The sequence below is a fragment of the Podarcis tiliguerta genome (genome assembly GCF_965153285.1).
Source record: "Podarcis tiliguerta genome assembly, chromosome: 11".
Taxonomy (NCBI): domain Eukaryota; kingdom Metazoa; phylum Chordata; class Lepidosauria; order Squamata; family Lacertidae; genus Podarcis; species Podarcis tiliguerta.
In genome coordinates, this window is record NC_139544.1 from 48,955,427 (window position 1) to 48,975,171 (window position 19,745).

General features: G+C 45.1%; 1 protein-coding gene and 1 long non-coding RNA gene across 20 annotated transcripts in view; one reads left to right on the forward strand and one right to left on the reverse strand.

The window, feature by feature from the left end:
* The window catches only part of NEDD4L (NEDD4 like E3 ubiquitin protein ligase), a 255,657-nt gene that overhangs the window by 142,278 nt on the left and 93,634 nt on the right, over window positions 1-19,745 (reverse strand). For 3 of the 19 annotated variants that reach the window (XM_083402678.1, XM_083402677.1, XM_083402671.1), the window contains exon 1: window positions 3,131-3,273. The exons of 15 other annotated variants lie outside the window; for them this stretch is intronic. The gene's annotated coding sequence lies outside the window, so the exon portion shown is untranslated. Of the gene's footprint in view, window positions 1-3,130; window positions 3,303-19,745 lie in introns of those variants that run through there. One more of the 19 variants, XM_083402682.1, reaches the window with a different exon arrangement.
* LOC310659655 lies at window positions 3,391-18,122 on the forward strand. The gene is made up of 3 exons (XR_014502910.1): window positions 3,391-3,469; window positions 10,705-10,886; window positions 18,067-18,122. It is a non-coding gene; the product is annotated as an uncharacterized lncRNA (long non-coding RNA).

Here is a 19,745-nt window from a genome sequence, read left to right on the forward strand (position 1 = left end):
TGCCAGGGTGGTTGTTGTTCACTCAATGCAAGCATCTCTGTTTATCCAACAATCTTCCCACCTTGCGCTTGTTCTGGGGGGCTTTCCTGATCCTCTGGAGTGGAGTTACAAAAGGAGCTGGAGGAAAACGGGGGGGGGGGGAGACACCCCACTACACTAGTGCGAATACTTGTGCTGGCTTGCACTAGTAGGGAAGCCGAATACAGCTCAGTACCCCTTGATTTTTTTTGACCAGCCAAATGACACATTTTCGTCTCCAATGCAATTTTGCTCCTAATTTCCAAATACAGGTATAGCTTAAACATAGTTATTTGATTTTATTGCATTAGCAGCATTACAACCAGACTCCTTCATCTGCCCCAGCTGCCGCAAAACATGTCTCTCCCATATCGGTCTCTACAGCCACGGCAGGCGCTGCAACCTTCCAAAAGTTTGACATTGTCTCCTGAGACAAACAGATGCCAACAACCAGTTATTCAACTTGAATGATGGTAGATGCAGTTGTGCCCATTTCTGCGACGGTGCATAATTTGTGGGAGGAAATGCAAAACATCTTGTCAGTAGCGCATGAGACTCTTAATCTCAGCGTTGTGGGTTCAAGCCCCACGTTGGGCAAAATATTCCTGCATTGCCGGGGGTTGGACTAGATGACCCTCGTGGTCCCTTCCAACTCTACAATTCTATTGTTCTATGGTTCTATTATTGGGGAATGGCTTCTGAACATTTTTAAGTGAGTAACTCCGAGTCAACAAGGAGATCAGGAATAATTAATATGGACACATAATATTTGAAAAAGGAATGATGGAACCATTGATTAAAACCTCACACAGGAAGAAGAAAGGAGAACTTCATTTGCGAATTTACAAATTACTATACATATTAATGCGGACTGAAGTTAATCACTGTAGCTGCGGTATAAGGGATTTTATCAAGAATGGATTGTATTTGGTTTGAGCAACAGTCTGGAGGCAGAATTAAAGGGAAGCAGACCTTGGGAAGCACATGGGAAGCCACACAAAATTTTTAATTGGCTATGTAATTTATTTGAATTTGAACTGGTACTGCTATTTGGTATTAATATAATATGGCACATACTGGATTTTTGTAATTGAAAATTAATAAAAAGTATTGAAACATGACAATGTCAGGCAGGCTGCCACAGTAAGTAAGTAAGTAAGTAAGTAAGTAAGTAAGTAAGTAAATCGGGTCCGCCCTTAAAGAGGGCATGTATTGTGGTGAGACCTGTAAAACCGACACCCTGTGTTGTGGGTGGGTACGATTGGTCAGCCACAACACCTGAAATACACTCGAAGCTGGGTACAATCTGGCCAATGGGATGCAGTCCAAATGGTTCGAGGGACCTATTTATGCCCATGCACGTGACCCAGAGCTTCCTCTTTCGGTGCGTGCATTCGGCACACCCACCCACCTCTCCCTACTTTTAGGGCTTGTTGTGCTTGACCTTGCTATGCCGTCGTGTGTCATCTGTCATTGGGACAGGGGCACAGCAGGAATTTTCCCCACTTGGCTGATTGGCTGTTGCCATTTGGGTTTCGCCTGCCGCATAGCAAATCGTCGCAACTTGTAAGGTTGCGGATAGGCTCTGGTTCAGGTGATAGGGATGGGAGAACGCTCTTGCCATCCCTATGTGAAGGGTATTCCGTTAAAGGAATCCAGGGACTTGATGGTTTGGTCAACCCCTGAGAGGGGGTTGTGCTCGTGCCTGAGTCCAGGGGGACATTTGGGTGGCGGAGATAGCCCATTCCCGGCTTTCCGCTTATCCAGGTGTTCACCCTTGGCTGACCTATGCTGGAACCCTGGGTCAGCGCTACCTGCATGGCAGGGAGCTAGTCGAACCAGAGCCTATGCAACCACTCACTTTTAGTAATCAGTAAAGTTGTGGCCTAAATTCTGCCAAAAACCACAACCAAAATTTTGAATCATTTGTGAATTATTTAGGGAGGAGGTTTCTGGGTCTGAACATGCAAATGAAAGGTACTCTATTTACTCAAATTTAATGCGCACCTTTTTTGGCCCAATTATGCTGCGGAAATTAAGGTGCGCTTTAGATTCGATGGCACATTTACATTCACCAGCAAATAGTTTTTTTGGGTTTCAAGGTTCTGAAAATTGAGGTGCGCATTAGATTTAATGGTGCGTTATGACTTGGAGTAAACACAATTAAATCTAATGTTCTCGACTATGAGGGAAAGAAAACAAAGCAAGCACCTTAAGGATATTTAAAAGAGATCTAAAGCCACAAACGCAGTCAGAATACTGTGTGCAGGGATATTACAGACAACCTGGAAAAGGTAGATAAGGTCAATTAGGAGTGATCAGAGGATCGAAACTTCCTTTTAAAGCCTTCCTAGTTTAGAGGCTACAAGGGTGGGGGGTGAAGAGGAGAGGGAAAATAAAAACCTTGTAAAAAAATAAATCTCATTACTGGAATCCAATGTCATCCAATGACACTGGCAGGTAGTAGATTTCAGGGGGGGACCAAGGGAAGAATGATGCAATGCCACTCGCAATATTATGTGAGCTGTTTAAATTAAATAACACTAAAAAAATTAAAGGCAGAGGTCTAATAAAGGAGAGGGCCTGCCAGTGGAAAGCAGCAACATCAGAATAACCCTAATTTAGGATTAGCAGGTGCTTAAAATGACGTCATGGGAGTGAGGTGCTTCTACCTACACCCAACACTGAGCTTCCTAGGGATTAAATTCTTACACGAGATTCCCCCCCCCCCAAGGGGAAATGAAAGAATAAATCGACAGCCAGTACTTAATATCTCTGTGTTGTAATAACTCCCTTAAAAATAAATAAATCTGGAAGCCTCATATGCAACACAGCGACGGCCCGCCCCCATTCCCTGGCTTCTACAGCTGTCGTAAGGCCTGACTACATTTATATATATTTATTCGTATTACGTTCCGAGTACAGATCAAAATAAGAAAAGCACTGTGGTGCAAATTGGGGGGGGGGGGGAGAGGCACACATCTGATTCGGCAGCAGAATCTTAGCAACGGGCCTGTCGCGGCAAAGGTGGAAGCAATCGCATGAAAAGAAAAAAAAAACCCAAATTCTCTAACAGGAGGAAAGAGATCACAAGGTTTTCTTTTGTCCTTACCTTCCTCTTCACACACTGCAGACAGGCGACAGGGATAAAATTTGGATTCTGGAGCCCTGAATCTGCACTTCCTCTTCCAAAGCAACTTCCTTCTGCTTATGTATTTATCCCTCTTTCCCCCTTTAGGTTCTGGAAAGCGAAGGCACACCTCTCCACCGCCGCCACCACCCCCCTCTTAGAAATCTTGCTCTCACGCTGCTAAGCTGGAATTCAGGGAGCTGCGAGCTATAATGATGACTCACAGGGAAGACAGCAAACCTTGTCTGTGTGACAAGGGAGCTTTGAATACACACACACACACAAGACTCCACCTAGGCTGCTTTCCACCACAGTTCCAAGGTACAGTACTGATTTTTCAAACAAATTCCCTACCAATTCCCTGCCTTCTTCAGAAACGGAAGACAGAAAAGGGAGAAAGCAAAAGTGCTTGGCATTTAAAGAGCTCCTCTTGCGTGCTGAAAGTGCTTTATGTGCCAGGAGGCAGTGTGGTGCAGTGGTTGGAGCGCCGGACCAGGACTTGACTGGGTTCAAATCCTACTCTGGCGTGGCGCTCACTCTCTCAGCCTAACTTGTCTCTCAGGGTTGCTGCAAGGATACAATTGGAAAGGGGTGGACCGTGTGCGCCACCCTCAAAATGTAATAAATAAAACAATTACCCCCGTCACAATCCTCACGGTGACTCTGAAAGGTAGAGAATTATTTCCCTCACGTTGGGAAGGGGTGTGTGTTTTGTTTGCGACATCGAGAGAATAAGGCCTGCCTAAATCCACTCAGCGAAATCAGAGGCAAGGCTGAAGCTATAGAACAAGTGCAGGGAACCTTTGGTCTTCCAGATGGTGTTGAACTACAACTTCCATCGTCCATGGCCACGCTTGCTGGGGCTTATGGGAATTGTAGTTCAGCAACAGCTGGAGGGCCAAGTTTTCCCTGCACCTAATATAGAACACAGAATTATTGAGTTCAGTGCTGTCTACAGTAACTGGCGGTGGCCATCTTGAGTTTCAAACAGGAAACATTCCCATCCCTACTACCTGCAGATACCAGGGATTGAACCTGAGCCCTTCTATATCCAAGGCGGGCATCTAAACGCAATGGTCCTTAAGAGCCTGGTGGGATTTTTCTTCAAGTCATGATACTCTCAGAGTTTTCTATTATTAAGAGGCAACAGCTGTGTGCTGGAGGCAGAACCACAAAACATGGTGGGAGGAATTCAGCATAGTGCTAAGCAGGTGATTTTTTCATCGCAAGAGTCTCTGCTTGCCTGATGGAATGATCTGCCCTCTCTGCCCCCCATGCGCTGTCCCGATGATTCTCCTGACACACACCCCATACCTATTTTTTTGGGGGGGGCACACTAGGGGAGAAGCCTCATTGCACTAGCAGAAGACCTTGTGCAGCCTTCTGTTGGTGGGGCTTGTAAGCTGAACCTTGCTCAGTCCTTTCTGGAAACTCACAAAGCCTTGCACATTAGCAGCAATAACAGAACCAGGCAGGAGGGAAGGGAACCAAAAACGTGCCTCTTTCTGGATGCTAGGCAATGCTGCAGTAGAGTATTAGTCAAAACACAGAAAGCCACAGCAGAATGCGGGGTGGAGAGAGGGAGGGAGAGAGAGAGAGAGAGAGAGAGAGAGAGAGAGAGAGAGAGACAATATCTGTGAAATCCAATTACCAGAGATGTCAGCTAACGCACATGGAAAGCTGCAACATTTAGCAATTAAGAAAAGGCTTTTATTCTCCCCCCCTCCCACCAGCTCACCGGCTCCCATGGTAACTATGGCATGAGCATACATCATAACAAAGAGGGAGAAAGCAGAATATGTGTGGCAATCCCAGGCTCCTTGAAGCGTTTGCGCACCAGATGCTCCATCTGAGACAGGCTGAACTCTGCTGAACCAGTTTGTGCACAAAGACAGAAGCGGTGATGTTGAAATCCCAAAAATGGAGCCACACTTTTGCCTTTAGCTCTGGGGATTTCCTAGGAACACTACAAAGACATGCCTATTGCTAAATCTTCCTCCGATAGGCAAGAAGCCAAATTTAAATCCACAGGGAGGCTTCCAAAATGCAAAAACAAATCACAACATGCAGCAAATGGGATAGACTCCCATGGCTATTGCAGGCCAAAGCTGGGGGGCATTTCCAACATTCAATTGGCATCCCTTTGCAAGAGTGTGAAACAAAGAAATCACTTTTCTGTTGAGGGCCAAATTCCCTTATTATAGGGGGTTGCATACTGTCAGTGGAAGGAGCTGTAGATATTGGTGGGTGGGGCCAACTCCCTACCCTCCGGTCTTTCTGTCAACTAGCCTGCCAGTTGAGGGGGCAGATCAGTCTTGCCAGAAATCTGAGCTGATCACTCGCAGGTAACTTTTGAAATTAGGTCAAGAGCAGTGTTGTTGTTGTTTAGTCATTTAGTTGTGTCCGACTCTTCATGACCCCTTGGACCAGAGCACGCCAGGCACCCCTGTCTTCCACTGCCTCCCACAGTTTGGTCAGACTCATGTTAGTAGCTTTGAGAACACTGTCCAACCATCTAGTCCTCTGTCGTCCCCTTCTCCTTGTGATCTTTCCCAACATCAGGGTCTTTTCCAGAGAGTCTTCTCTTCTCATGAGGTGGCCAAAGTATTGGAGCCGCAGTTTCAGGATCTGTCCTTCCAGTGAGCACTCAGGACTGATTTCCTTCAGAATGGATCAGTTTGATCTTCTTGCAGTCCATGGGACTCTCAAGAGTCTCCTCCAGCACCATAATTCAAAAGCATCAATTCTTCAGCGATCAGCCTTCTTTATGGTCCAGCTCTCACTTCCATACATCACTACTGGGAAAACCATAGCTTTAACTATACGGACCTTTGTTGGCAAGGTGATGTCTCTGCTTTTTAAGATGCTGTCTATGTTTGAGAGCAGTGCTAGAAACTCATATGTATAAAGCTAGGCTCCAAATGGCTCCTTAAACCAAGCTTACAGACATCAAGATGGAAAGTCTTGTTGCCATTTTGGGCAAGACAGCTCCAAAGTCTTATTTTTCAAATGATGGACTGACTGATTAATTTTGAACATCTGGCTAGTTCAGATGACAACCATGAGCTAGGTAAGAGCTTTGAGAACTTAAAGAAGAAAAGACAGTTTATCCAGCGACAGTTCAGATATATATCAGTCTATTCCTACCTCTTTTTCTTAAGGGTGACACAGACCAGTCATAACGTAAGAATATTCTTCACAATGTGAGCAAGGCAGTGGGGGAGGGGGGGAGTTGAGAAAAGCGACAACAATTAACTATAACCTTGTTCACTGCTCCTGCTCAGCCTCCACAGAAAAAAAGCAATTTGGTTTCTGAAATTCATTCTGGTTGTGCAGATAAACTATAACTGATAGAATTGCACAGGATGTATATGAAAAAAGTCAAGATCCAATGATCCCCAGGCTTGCACCTCCAGATGGTAGAGACGTCATGCAGCATCCTAGCGCCCAGGCATCTCCACCTGGTTGCAAGTGGCCAATAGCCAAGTGCAAAATGCGCCTAGCGCCTGGCTAATTTCAAACATGGAGTAAAGGTAAAGGTACCCCTGCCTGTACGGGCCAGTCATGTCCGACTCTAGGGTTGTGCGCCCATCTCACTTAAGAGGCCGGGGGCCAGCGCTGTCCGGAGACACTTCCGGGTCACGTGGCAAGCGTGACGAAGCTGCTCTGGCGAGCCAGCACCAGCGCAGCACACGGAAACGGCGTTTACCTTCCAGCTATAAAGCGGTCCCTATTTATCTACTTGCACTTAAGAGTGCTTTCGAACTGCTAGGTGGGCAGGAGCTGGGACCAAAGGACGGGAGATCACCCCGCCGCGGGGATTCGAATCGCCAACCATACGATCGGCAAGTCCTAGGCACTGAGGTTTTACCCACAACACCACCCGCGTCCCTTAAACAGGAGTTTAAGTGGCAGGTAGTTATTTCTTCATGGAATGTAATTTGAAAGTGGGACTACTACTTATGGTGTGCACTCGTCCCAATTTTGCCTCTTTCAAGCAGATTTTGCAGAAGTACAAAATTCAAACACTGCATTTCCATCCACAAAGAAAAAATACAAGTATCTTCCAGAAATGTCTGCAGCCTCTCACAGCTATTTGCATTTTTAAGCATCAACACTGAAATAGATACACGTTTTCTATGCAATGTCTGATTTACTATATAATGTTGAGCTTGGCCCTCTAGTCACCCATGAACACTTTAAAAAACAAAACACAAAAACAAAACACACCTAGCAATCAGAATCTGTGTCACCAAAACGTCAACTCTGTGCACTGAACTTTAGTTTTAGTGCAAATATATCTCACTGGCTGTGTTAAGAGTTCAAATCCCCAAGTGTCAATGCATGCACGCAGGGTTAAAAGGATTAGATTATTTCTGTGGCATGTATTATTGGTCTAAGCAGTCCAATTCACAAGTGAGTTATGCTGATGTAGCCTGACTTTAAACCTATTTAGTCTCATTGATTCTAAAATCGATTTGACTGTGCTACGAATAATCCAGTGGGTATTTATTCCTTACTCTTGCATAAAGAGCATCCCACTATCAGAATCTGTGTTTAGACATTTACAAAACACTTTGTGTACACACACACACACACACACATACACACACACACACGTTTCAGTCTGAGGATTTGATGTTTCTGCTCCTTACTGCGGTAAAAAGAAGAATTGCACAACAACTATAAACTGCAGTCTCTGTCTTGACAAGTCAAGCGTCCAAGCGTCTTCCCCATGGAATATATTTTGAATGTTGCATACAAAAAGGAAAATCTTAATGTGGCCTATTTCCTTGCAATCAAAATTGCCTCAATTAAAAATCTGCCCTGGGTGTCTTTATGTTCCGAACCAGGACACTGGATAGGTCAGAAGGTTTAGTGATGAAATACCCAAGAAAGTGCAAGTGCTGGTAGAATTAAAAAGGTGGAAGCTTTGGAGCTGTGCATCTAAGTAGGCCGGAGCGCATCTGGCACCATAGAAAAAACAGGAGAAGGCAGTGTGTCACCCCTCCAGGTGATGAGGGATTCTGTTTCCATAAGCCCCAGCCAGGCATGGCCAGTGTCCCAGGAAGAGGAAATGGAGCAAGAGGATCCCAACAAGGTATGGATCTGGGACTGGACACACTGGGGCAACAGGGAGTGGGAAAGGAAGTACTCACAGGGTGATGAAGGTCAATGCACAGGAACCAGAACAGCAGGACCCATCACCAGAACCAGAGGGTCCCTGTCTCCCCAAACACGGTGGGCATAGGGAGCAGCAAGAGGAGCGCACAAGGAGGCTGAGGCAGGCAAGAACCCACAACCCAGATCTCTAGCTGGCCAGGTGGGGCTTGCTAGCTCTGGGAGAAGGTGTATGATTCCTCAGCTGCAGTAGGCTCAGGACAGGTGAGGGTCCCAGGCCTCATCAAGCCCAGATGCTGCAATCAGCGTGCCAAAGGGAAGCCAAGCTGAGGGGCTGGGTCTGCTGAACTGCCCATGTTGATGAATGGGCATCCTTGGCTCCAACCACTACACCACACTGCCTATGGGACCGTGCTTTGGGTTTGACTCTGGACACCAGTGCTAAGTGATATATGCACTGACTGCCTATTAACCACTAAACGAGCTTTAAGGTCTTGTTACTTGCATACAAAGCCCTAAACAACTCTGGACCAGGGTAGGACCCCTTTCCATTTACTGCCCAGAAATGTTTTGTATGTTAAACTGCCCTGTGATCTTCTGGATGAAGGGCAGTAATAAAGGTAAAGGTACCCCTGCCCGTACGGGCCAGTCTTGACAGACTCTAGGGTTGCGCGCCCATCTCGCTTAAGAGGCCGGGGGCCAGCGCTGTCCGAAGACACTTCCAGGTCACGTGGCCAGCGTGACATCGCTGCTCTGGCGAGCCAGAGCCGCACACGGAAACGCCGTTTACCTTCCCGCTGGTAAGCGGTCCCTATTTATCTACTTGCACCCGGGAGTGCTTTCGAACTGCTAGGTTGGCAGGCATTGGGACCGAACAACGGGAGCGCACCCCGCCGCGGGGATTCGAACCGCCGACCTTTCGATCGGCAAGCCCTAGGCGCTAAGGCTTTAACCCACAGCGCCACCCACGTCCCTTGAAGGGCAGTATAGCAATTTAGAAATTGAACCTAGTTAGTTTTGCCATGGCCTGACGACTATTCGGGTTGGTGGCAACACAGAGATGGACGTTTCCACCAGTCGCACTGCTGTTGTGCAACGTTCTCCCTGCTAAAATACAAGTTGCCCCATCAGTACTGGCGTTCTGCCATCTCTGGAAGACACACCTGTTTAGACAATCGTTCCCTGATCTCCTGGCTTCAACTTTCTGTTTAAAGTGTTCTTTTAACTGTTTTTAACCATTGGAGCTACATTTTAACGAGCTTGTTTATTATACGTTTTAATTGCAGGTGTTTTGATGAAATCATTTTGCTAGGTATTTTAATTACGTGTAGCTATATTTTTATAATTGCTTAATACTTGTTAATTTGATGTTGGCTTTCACTTGTGTGTGAAGCACCTTCGCGTTTCTTCTCGAAATGTAAGGCAGGTATATAAATTATTACAACAATACTCATTTCCCCCCAACTTAAGCAGACTCTTCTGGGTTAGCCTGATCATAGAAAGGTGGATCATAGAATTGGAAGGGACCCTGCAAATCATGTAGTCCAACTCTCTGCGATGAAAGAATATGCAGCTGTTCTATATAGGAATTGAACCTGCAACTTTTGGCGTTTTCAGCACCACACTCTAAGCAACTGAGCTATTCTAGTGCCCATGAATTTCATAATGCAGGTCTGCTTTTGAAAGCAGCACTGAAGAAGAAAAAAGTTGTGGTCCACCAATTCCTCCAGAGAATTGTCAAGCTGTCCAGAAAAAAGAAGAAAAAAACCTTTGAGAACCACTTACTTAATACTTGACTTTCAGAAGACATCTGAAGACAGTCCTGTATAGAGGAGTTTTTAGTGTTTTCTATTTTATTGTTTTTAATATTTTGTTGGGAGCCTCCCATAGTGGCTGGTGCAACCCAGTCAGATGGATGGCATATAAATAATAATAATTTTTTGTTGTTGTTAAGCACATATCATACATAATGCAGCATTACTACGGCTCAGCTTTCTCTGCTACATTAGCAATGCTGAGCAGAATGTCAAATCACACATCTGCAACCAATATAATGTTAATGGCAGGGAGGAGATGTGTTTGCAAGGGGGTGGGAGGGTGTCATAATGCATTTAAGGCAGGCATAGCCAAACTTGCTCTCCACATGTTTTTTGGACTACAACTCCCATCGTCCCTAGCTAACAGGACCAGTGGTCAGGGATGATGGGAACTGTAGTCCCAAAACATCTGGAGGGCCAAGTTTGGCCATGCCTGATTAAGGCAACCTGTAATTTGGCTTTGTGGTTTAGCTCTAAGAGATTGTTACATCTGAAGACTCAAATGAGCTGGTCAAAATATTACCTAACAGCATTACACCCTTAAAGCAACATGCAGCAATCTTTATGGCCCTATGACTTCATGTTATGCTTGCCATTTCATCTGTTGGTATCACACAGGGAGCTGAGCCATGTGACACGAGAGGCACATTACAGCACCACAAGAGAAAATCAGAAGCAGGGCAGTAAGGAAGGGACAGGCCTGCAATCTGAACATCATGAAACTGGTTTCAGATAGCGAGTAGTAAACACAAGGAAATGTGATAAATTTGTTGAAATGGACCTGGGGATTATTCCAAAGGGTAAGAACATCACTATCCAATTGCTCGGCTCAGGAGGCGAAGGAAAACCCCCAATTACTGCTAATTGTGGTACTAGTTACATGATGTTTCAGAGTCAAGGAAACTTTGCACAGGTTTGCAACTGCATGCACAATAAACTCGTCGCTAAACCTGAACCCTCTCCAAAGTACCTTGGATGACGAACGCTTTGCGAGTCGAACATTTTGGCTCTTGAACACTGCAAACCCGGAAGTGAGTGTTCCGGTTTGCAAACATTCTTTGGAACTCGAACGTCGGACGCAGCTTCCGACTGACTGCAGGAGCTTCCTTTTGGTGCCTGCTAAAAACCTTTTTTGTTTTGGTAGGCTTACCCAGACATGTGGAGTTGAGGTGTATTTTTGATCTGCAATTTTGGCTTAGAATATATATTTATAGCTGTTGGTTTTCTTCATTTTGCTTTTTATAACTTGTTCGTTTTTATTGGCAAGTTTAATGTGGTGTTGTTGTTTTTTTACATCTTTGTAATCTGCTTAGAGGTTTTATTTACAGTTAACCAAATCTGTACAGTGGTACCTTGGTTCTCGAACAGCTTGGCTGTTCAAACCCAGAAGTAAGTGTTCCGGTTTGCAAACGTTTTTCAGAAGCTGCTGCAGCCAACCATAAGCTGCACGTTGGTTTCTGAATGGTCTTGTGAGTTGAATGGATTCCTGGAATGGATTAAGTTTGAGAACCAAGGTACCACTGTGTATCACTTAACTAGTTCCATGACTTGCTCCATAGCTTAGTTGTGGAGCGTGAGACTCTTGATCTCAGAGTCATGGGTTGAAGCCCCATATTGGGTAAAAGATTCCTGCATTGCAGGGGGTTGGACTAGATGACCCTTGTGGCCCCTTCCAACTCTATGATTTTTTGAAATGCCACATGCCCTAGTCCCATTTATGTGATGGAACAATGGGCACAGGCCCTTCATATCCACCAAACAGGAGGGACTCTCTAAAGGTAAAGCTCATGCTTTGGTTGCAAAGGGACCCACATTCAGTCTCTGTCATCTCCAGTTAAAAGGATCTCAGGCAGCAGGTGATGGGAAAGTCCTCTGCTTAAGATCCTAGACAGCCTCCACTGGTCAGAACAGAGCAGATCAGACAATATAGACCAGTACGTACTGTGACCTAGTAGAAAGGCAGCTTCCTGCGTACCAAAAAGACACACATGTTGTCACAGTCCGGTTCACGGGCGATCGAAGTCCTGGCTGGGGACGTCGGGAGGGGGGGAAAGATGGCGGAGTGGGAGCAGGAATGGGAGTCCAGAAGCCAGGAGTCAGGAAGCCAAGAGTCCGAGGGTCAGGAAGCGAGGAGTCACGAAGTCAAGGGCCCAAGGATCAAGGAGCCAAACGCAACAAGGCAGGGAACGTGTCGCTGTGGTAAAGAGCTAAAGGGAAATGCTGACCTTCTATCCCTTCCCAGCTCTTGCCACCAGGTGCTGTGAGTTACCAATTGGCCTCACCTGTGAGGCTGCACCTTGCCTCTTCAGAACAAACTTAGGAAGGCCCCAGTCCTGCAAAGTCCTACTGGGTCACAGGGCCTAGCTCCTGCATGCACTCCTGACACATGTTGTTGGAACTCCACACAGAGGACCATGTACATAAGAGCTGATTCGTGCAACAGTTTTCCCACAAAAAGCAGGGAGGGTAGCAGTCGTGTGACCTGGGTCCTCCCCATATGCACCTCCACACGATGCCAATGCATTCTACCAGCAAGCAAAAGTTTCCAGTTACTTGCACGGTTAATTCACAAAAATTGTAGACCTTCAAAAGCAGCTGGGGAGAGCTGCCAAAGGAGGTTTAAAAATGTCTGGATTAACTCACAAACAAGAGATGGGAAAAGAATTCAGTTCGGTTCACATTGTGAGCCTACCAAATTAACACTTCGCAGAATATGAAAACCAAAATGCAGCCGTCTTCCCACATAGGAACTTTTCCAAATCGTGTAGTGCAGTTTTCCAAACAATTAATGTGTCTATTAGGAACTGTTTATAAAAATTCACATATATTCGATAAGCTTCCACTAAGGAAATTGCTTGCAAAAATGTGTCTGTTAGGCACATCTTTATACGTTGACGCACCATTGGAGGTCCCTGAATCTAGATATGAGAGTGCTAAGTATACAACCATCTCTAAACCACTTGTTTGCTTGTACGCAGAGTTCAAACCATGGTTAGGATTCCCAATCGGATTCAAAACAAAGCTGGGGTTGGCATGATACCTGAATTCAGCCAGTGACTTTGGAAGACCAGAAATAACCTTAGGAGTTTCTGGTTGAGCTGCAATTCCACTTTGAAAAGTTCAGCATAAAACTATGTATTTGCAAGTTCCCGGCCCCCTTCAAGAACAGGGTAGCAACATTTCACAAGCGTGCAAGGAGTGGGAAAATTCTAAACAATTCCGTATGAAAGGGATTTGAAAAATGGTTGCATTATCACCAGTTCACTCCATCCACAAAGATATACTGATCTGTGAAAATGGGCTGGTGGCTTAGTCAGCAGCGCATTTAAAAACGAAAATTGTAAATTTAATTTTTTTTTTAAATTGTCCAGTAGCACCTTAGAGACCAACTAAGTTTGTTTTGGGTATAAGTTTTTGTGTGCATGCACACTTCTTCACATGACCCGGGAAAAACTGTCTGCAGACAAACGTCGGCTCCCTCGGCCAGTAAAGCGAGATGAGCGCCGCAACCCCAGAGTCGTTCGCGACTGGACTTAACTGTCAGGGGTCCTTTACCCTTTTAAGGTGCTACTGGACAATTTTATCATTTTATTTATTTATTTTGTCTGCGTCAGACCAACAGGGCTACCTACCTACCTGAATCTAAAAATTGTAAAGTCAATTTTAATCAGCAGATACACACACATACACAAGACGGAATCCAATTTGGGCTTACTTGGAGTAGACCCACTGGAATTAAGGGACATGACTAACATAACTACGTTATCTCTTAGTTGGGTACAATTCATAAAACTGCAATAAAACTGGGCTTATGCAGCAACGTAAGTTTACTGAAGTAGAAAAGAAATGAATTTCATATGAAAAGCTGTACGCTGAACGACTTCTAGACTACAATTGCTGTAGAACTTCTACCCGAGCAGTGCTACCCATTACTATTCATTCCTTTATGTTCATGGGTCTATTTCACTGGTCTTGCTGAGAAAATTAGAAAGGCTCTTAGAAAATTATACTGAACCGGCCCCACAGTCAAATGCTTAAAGTGGCAGGCTGGACCCCAAAGGCGAGCAAATACCTAAACCACGACTGCCGGGTGCATTTTCCAAGTTGCACCAAGATGACGGCAGAGAGGAACAGCAAACTGCACGTATAAGCTATAAATTCACCGCTGCCGGACTCTGCGGGAAAGGAATCCTCTTGTAAACCCTGACCCTCCCATATCTTAAACATCCATCTGTGTTTTGTCATGGGAGGGAGGAGATCTACCTCTTTTTGTTGACTTCAGGGTGAATTATTTGCATGTGTAACCTATAAAGTATTCCAACTGGGCTGCAGACATAAGGAGGCAAGAGAAACCCAGCCTTTCTCCTGCACAGCCCCATTGCAGAATGGCACAATTGCGGAAACTACATACCTGAAGTGCTCTTAAGTTCTTAAGTTCTCCATGAGATGTTTCCTATGTAGATGTCAAGCTGCTCTCTCTGAAATTGGGTCTGCAGCGTTTACAGCACCATCCTGTGCCCATCTACCTGGAACCCAAGTTCTGCCAAGCTCAATGGGACTTAACTCTTAAGGAGCCGTATTTAAGATTTCAACCTCAGTAGCTGAACCAGATTAATCTATTCCAAGGGTTGCCAGTGTGGACTTCATAGGCACCATTGGTGGCCTTGAGGTCTTCCCCTAGAACCCAGGAAGTCTCCCAAGTTCTCCCAATCACTGCTCTCTTGACCGTGAGTTCGTGAGTGTGGCCATCCTCTTCTCCCTTGAAAAGTACAGAGAGATGGAGGAAATTCCTCTTTCAGCTCTGTGTGATTAATTATACTGTATCACTCTTTTATCCAGTTGGAAAAGCAAGTCTATGTGCTCTCTCTCTCTCTCTCTCTGCTGATCTAGGGAAGGGAATAATTCCAAATAAGCCCATACAGTTGATGACAACTGCTCTACTCAAAACACATTGACTAAAATAGATGCAACAGTGCATATTTTATTATTTTTATTTTCAATACAGGTAAAACTTAGATAAAACTGCAAGTGGGAAGGAAGCAACGTATTGAAACACACATTTCCTACTACGAGAGAGAAAGAAGAGGGAGAGGTGCATTGAAGACAGGCATAGGCAAACTCGGCCCTCCAAATGTTTTGGGACTACAACTCCCATCATCCCTAGCTAACAGGACCAGTGGTCAGGAATGATGGGAATTGTAGTCCCAAAAACATCTGGAGGGCCGAGTTTGCCTATGCCTGATCTAAGATGTCTACCACAAAGATTATTTGCATCACTTAAAAGCAGAACTATTTCTCTCATAAGCAAATGAAAGCAGCCAATCAAGCGACAACATCGATCAACGAATATCTCTCGAGACCCCCAATGACACTATCCCTTTAAAACAGCATCATGCCCGTTTAAACAGCCCTAGCTTCCCCGAAGAATCCTGGGAATTGTAGCAGTGCTGTGAGTTGTCAGGAGACCCCTATTTCTCTCATAAAACTACAATTCTCTGAGTGGCTTAGCCATCTCTCTCTTTTGTGGCGCCCGCCCTGTGGAACGCCCTCCCATCAGATGTCAAGGAAATAAATAACTATCTGACTTTTAGAAGACATCTGAAGGCAGCCCTGTCTAGGAAAGTTTCTAATGACTGATGTTTTAATGTATTTTTAATCTTTTGTTGGAAGCCACCCAGAGTGGCTGGGCAAACCCAGCCAGATGGGCGGGGTATAAATAATAAGTCCCCAAGATGGGGGGAAAGGGCGGCACACATTGCACACATGGCAGAGGAGGCTGCACGCTCTCTGACTCTTCACTGGACATGAATCACATGTCACACGCATGACACAATGCCCACAGTGTCACCTGGAGATGAAGGGGGCCTGGCCCCCTTGAAACAAATACAGTGGTACCTCTGATTGCGAACAGGATCCGTTCCGGAGCCCCGTTCGCAACCTGAAAGGAACGCAACCCGCGTCTGTGCGTGCAGGTCGTGATTCGCTGCTTCTGCGCATGTGTGTGATGTCATTTTGCATGTCTGCACATGCGCGATTGGCGAAACCCTTTCCGGTACTTGCGGGATGCAACCTGAAAACACACAACCTGAAGCAAACGTAACATGAGGTATGACTGTATTGAGCTGTCGTGCCTGTTTTCTAGGTAACTCTTGAAATCTCTGCTCTGTGAAGGGAACAGGGGTCTCGTTACAATTCTCAGCACCCTGAATGAATTTCAGTTCCCGGGATTGTTTCTTGGGGCAGGGAGCCGTCGCTGTTTAAAATGGTATGACGTCGCTTTAAATGTTTAGTGCAGATGGGGCCTAGCTGGGCTTATCTTACAGCAATCCAAAGAGAGGCTGCAGGGACATGGAGCAGTGGGAGGTGAGAGACTTTTCCACAGTGTTGGCTTCAGCAAGGCAGCCCTGATTGGGTTCCTCTCCTGTGAATTATTGGGATTTTGTGGCTGGCCGGCCCGGGTTCACCTAGCTACAGAACACTCCACTGGCTACTGCCAATGGAATCGAAACAGGACTAGCTAACCTTGGTAACACCCCTGCCGATTTAGTCAAACAGGGCTGCAGAGAACCCTGTTATGAACCTCCTGCTAATTTAGCATGGCTCCTACACATATTTCATGAATAAGGAACTTGCTCTCATCCTCAGAGCTTCCAGTGCCCTGCCTCCATCCAGCAGAAGACAAGAAATACCAGAATTTTATGTGAGAAACATTACAGCGGAATTGAAAACTGAGCAGCTGCCTTGGTGTTCAGACCTGCCTGGTGTTGACCCAAGTCCACATAAAATGGTATTACTCATGGCTTAATGTTAACACAGAGCTGACGCAGCAGCAAACTTGCAAAACGAAAAGGAAGAATTTTAAAGCGTTCGCACAGTTTCACGATTGCTTCCAATAACTTGGGGCGCATTTCAGGTGCAAAATACGATTCCAAACATCTACAAAGCCCACTCTGAGTCATTGTCTCTGGTGACAATGGAATCACCTGAGCTTTAAAAATAAATCTAAGGCGCTTGGCCAAAGTAACTCAGATTCCATACAAAGAAGAGTCAAATCAAAGTGAGGCCTTTTGAATTACATTTTGCAATTAAAGCACACTTGTACTCATTTCTATACTAGATACAAAAGGCCACTGTGAAAACAGAACGCTGGATCTGATGGGCCATTGGTGTGGTCCAGCAGGCCATCTCGTTTTTCTTTTTGTTTATTTTTTATTTTCAAAAACATATGCTAATCAATCAAAAATGCAAAATAATAACCATAAAAACAAATAATACACCCATGTGAGTTCCCTCCCCCAATACTCACCCATCCCTTAATATTTAAGTTCCTGTTAACATTGCATCTTTTGTATCTCATCCTTAATGTTCTTAGAATATTATTTTTTTCTAATTGTACTTTACAAACTTAATCTATACATATCAACATGTTATCCTTAGAGCAGTGTTTTTTCATATAATCCTCAAAGCATTGCCACTCTGACCTTAGTTTCTGATTTGTCTGGTGTCTTATGGCTGCTGTTAACTTCACCATTTCTACAAATTCACATAATTTACATATCCAATCCTCTTTTTTGGGTATAATGTTTCCTTTCCAGTTCTTTGCAAGTAATAGTCTGGCTGCAGCTGTAGCATATAAGAATAATATTTTCTTATCTTGTGAGATATCCTTGCCTAAAATGCCCAATAGGTACGCCTCTGGGGTTTTTTTCTATAAAAATTTTAAACATCTTTTTAAACTCCTCATGGATACATCCCCTGAATTCGTTAACTTTTTCGCAGCTCCACCATACAGGGATCATAGTCCCCTCCACCTCCTTACATTTCCAACACAGATTGGATTCTAACTTATATATATTGGCGAGTTTCGAAGGTGTCATATACCACCTATAGAACATTTTCATTAGGTTTTCTTTGATGGAATAGCAGGCGCTAAATCTTATATCAATCTTTAAGCAGGCCATATCTTATGTTTTTAATCAGAGCACTGAAAATCTTACCCAATCCACTGAAAATCTTGCTTGGATCCCCTCTGGAGCCCTCAGGTTGCTGCAGATACCAAGCCCCACACTGGTGCAGAACAGAACATATGTTGTTGACAGAGAAGGCACCGCTTCAGGGTGAAGAAGTTGGGGATCCTGTACAGATCCGACAAGGTTGTACGAGCCCGGACTGAAATCATTTGGTTTAAACTTCCGCATGGGTCAGGCAGTCCGTATCTCTTGCGCACGAACAAATCACCTCCAAGGACACAGGGGCAAGGAGAAGGGAAGTAAAACAAGGGCTCTTGGTTCGGGCTGTTTTAATAACCCTCCATAAAACATAGTAAACAGTCATTTTGTTCTCGCTCTCCATGCAAGCAGCGTTGTGCGTCAACTGAAATGTGCTCAAATCATAACTGCTTCAAAACTGAATGATCAAGTGGAAGAGGGCATCAAGGACATGGGTTGACAATATGGACAGACTAGTTAACATACAAACGAATTGCATAGCGACGCAAATTAAGAATGGATGAATATGAAGAAATCTGGAAGGAATACTTAAGCGATAAGGTGGACAGTGGTGGGAAGTAGGGGGAGGAGAGGTGGGGAAATATTGTTAAAAAGGTGTAGTTATAGGTATATCAGTACTCAAATCTTAATTGTTAAATTGTGTTATTAATGTTATTGTGGTTTTTGTTGTATGTGTTTTTTGTGGTTGCTGTTTGTATTGAAAAAATGATTAATTTTTTTTTATATATATAAAAGAGGGCATAAAGGACAACGGCAGGGCATAAAGAACAAGGCAGAGCGAACCTGTTCTTCCATGATGTTAAGAAGGGCACAACAGTCTGGCACAATCAGGTTTGCTGGCCAGCTCATATTGCCTCCTTGCAGAAACTGAGCAATGCCCTTGGTGTACCAAAATCACTGAAGGAAGTGGGGAGGCCAAACCCCATAGCATCTAGCAGGTTTATTGTGGCATGAGGTTCCACTGGCCAAAATAGATCTGCGCTGCAGTGTGGGACTGGTCTGCCCTTGATCCTCTTCAATGGTGAAAGAGAAAAGATGCTATCAGGTGTGGAGCACCAGTGAAAGATTCACCAGAGGTTCAGGATGACCACCAAAGGCTTTAAAACAAGACTCTCCCACCTTCCTCCCCATTTCTACGCAAGCTGCTTAATTTTTAACATGTGAGTAGGGAACCTCAGGCTTGTACGGGAATCCCACTTCCTGGCATGGAAAGAATCCATTCTAAGGCACCAACCCCTCTTCACTCAGGAGGAAACACTACTAAATTTAGTGGGACTTAATTCCAAGCAAGGGGTGGTGCTGTGGGTTAAACCACTGAGCCTAGGACTTGCCGATCAGAAGGTTGGCGGTTCAAATCCCCGTGACGGGGTGAGCTCCTGTTGCTCAGTCCCTGATCCTGCCAACCTAGCAGTTCAAAAGCACGTCAAACTTCAAGTAGATAAATAGGTACCACTCCGGCGGGAAGGTAAACGGTGTTTCCGTGCGCTGCTCTGGTTTGCCAGAAGCGGCTTAGTCATGCTGGCCACATGACCCGGAAGTTGTACGCCGGCTCCCTCGGCCAATAAAGCGAGATGAGCGCCGCAACCCCAGAGTCGGCCACGACTGGACCTAATGGTCAGGGGTCCCTTTACCTTCAATTCTACGAAAACA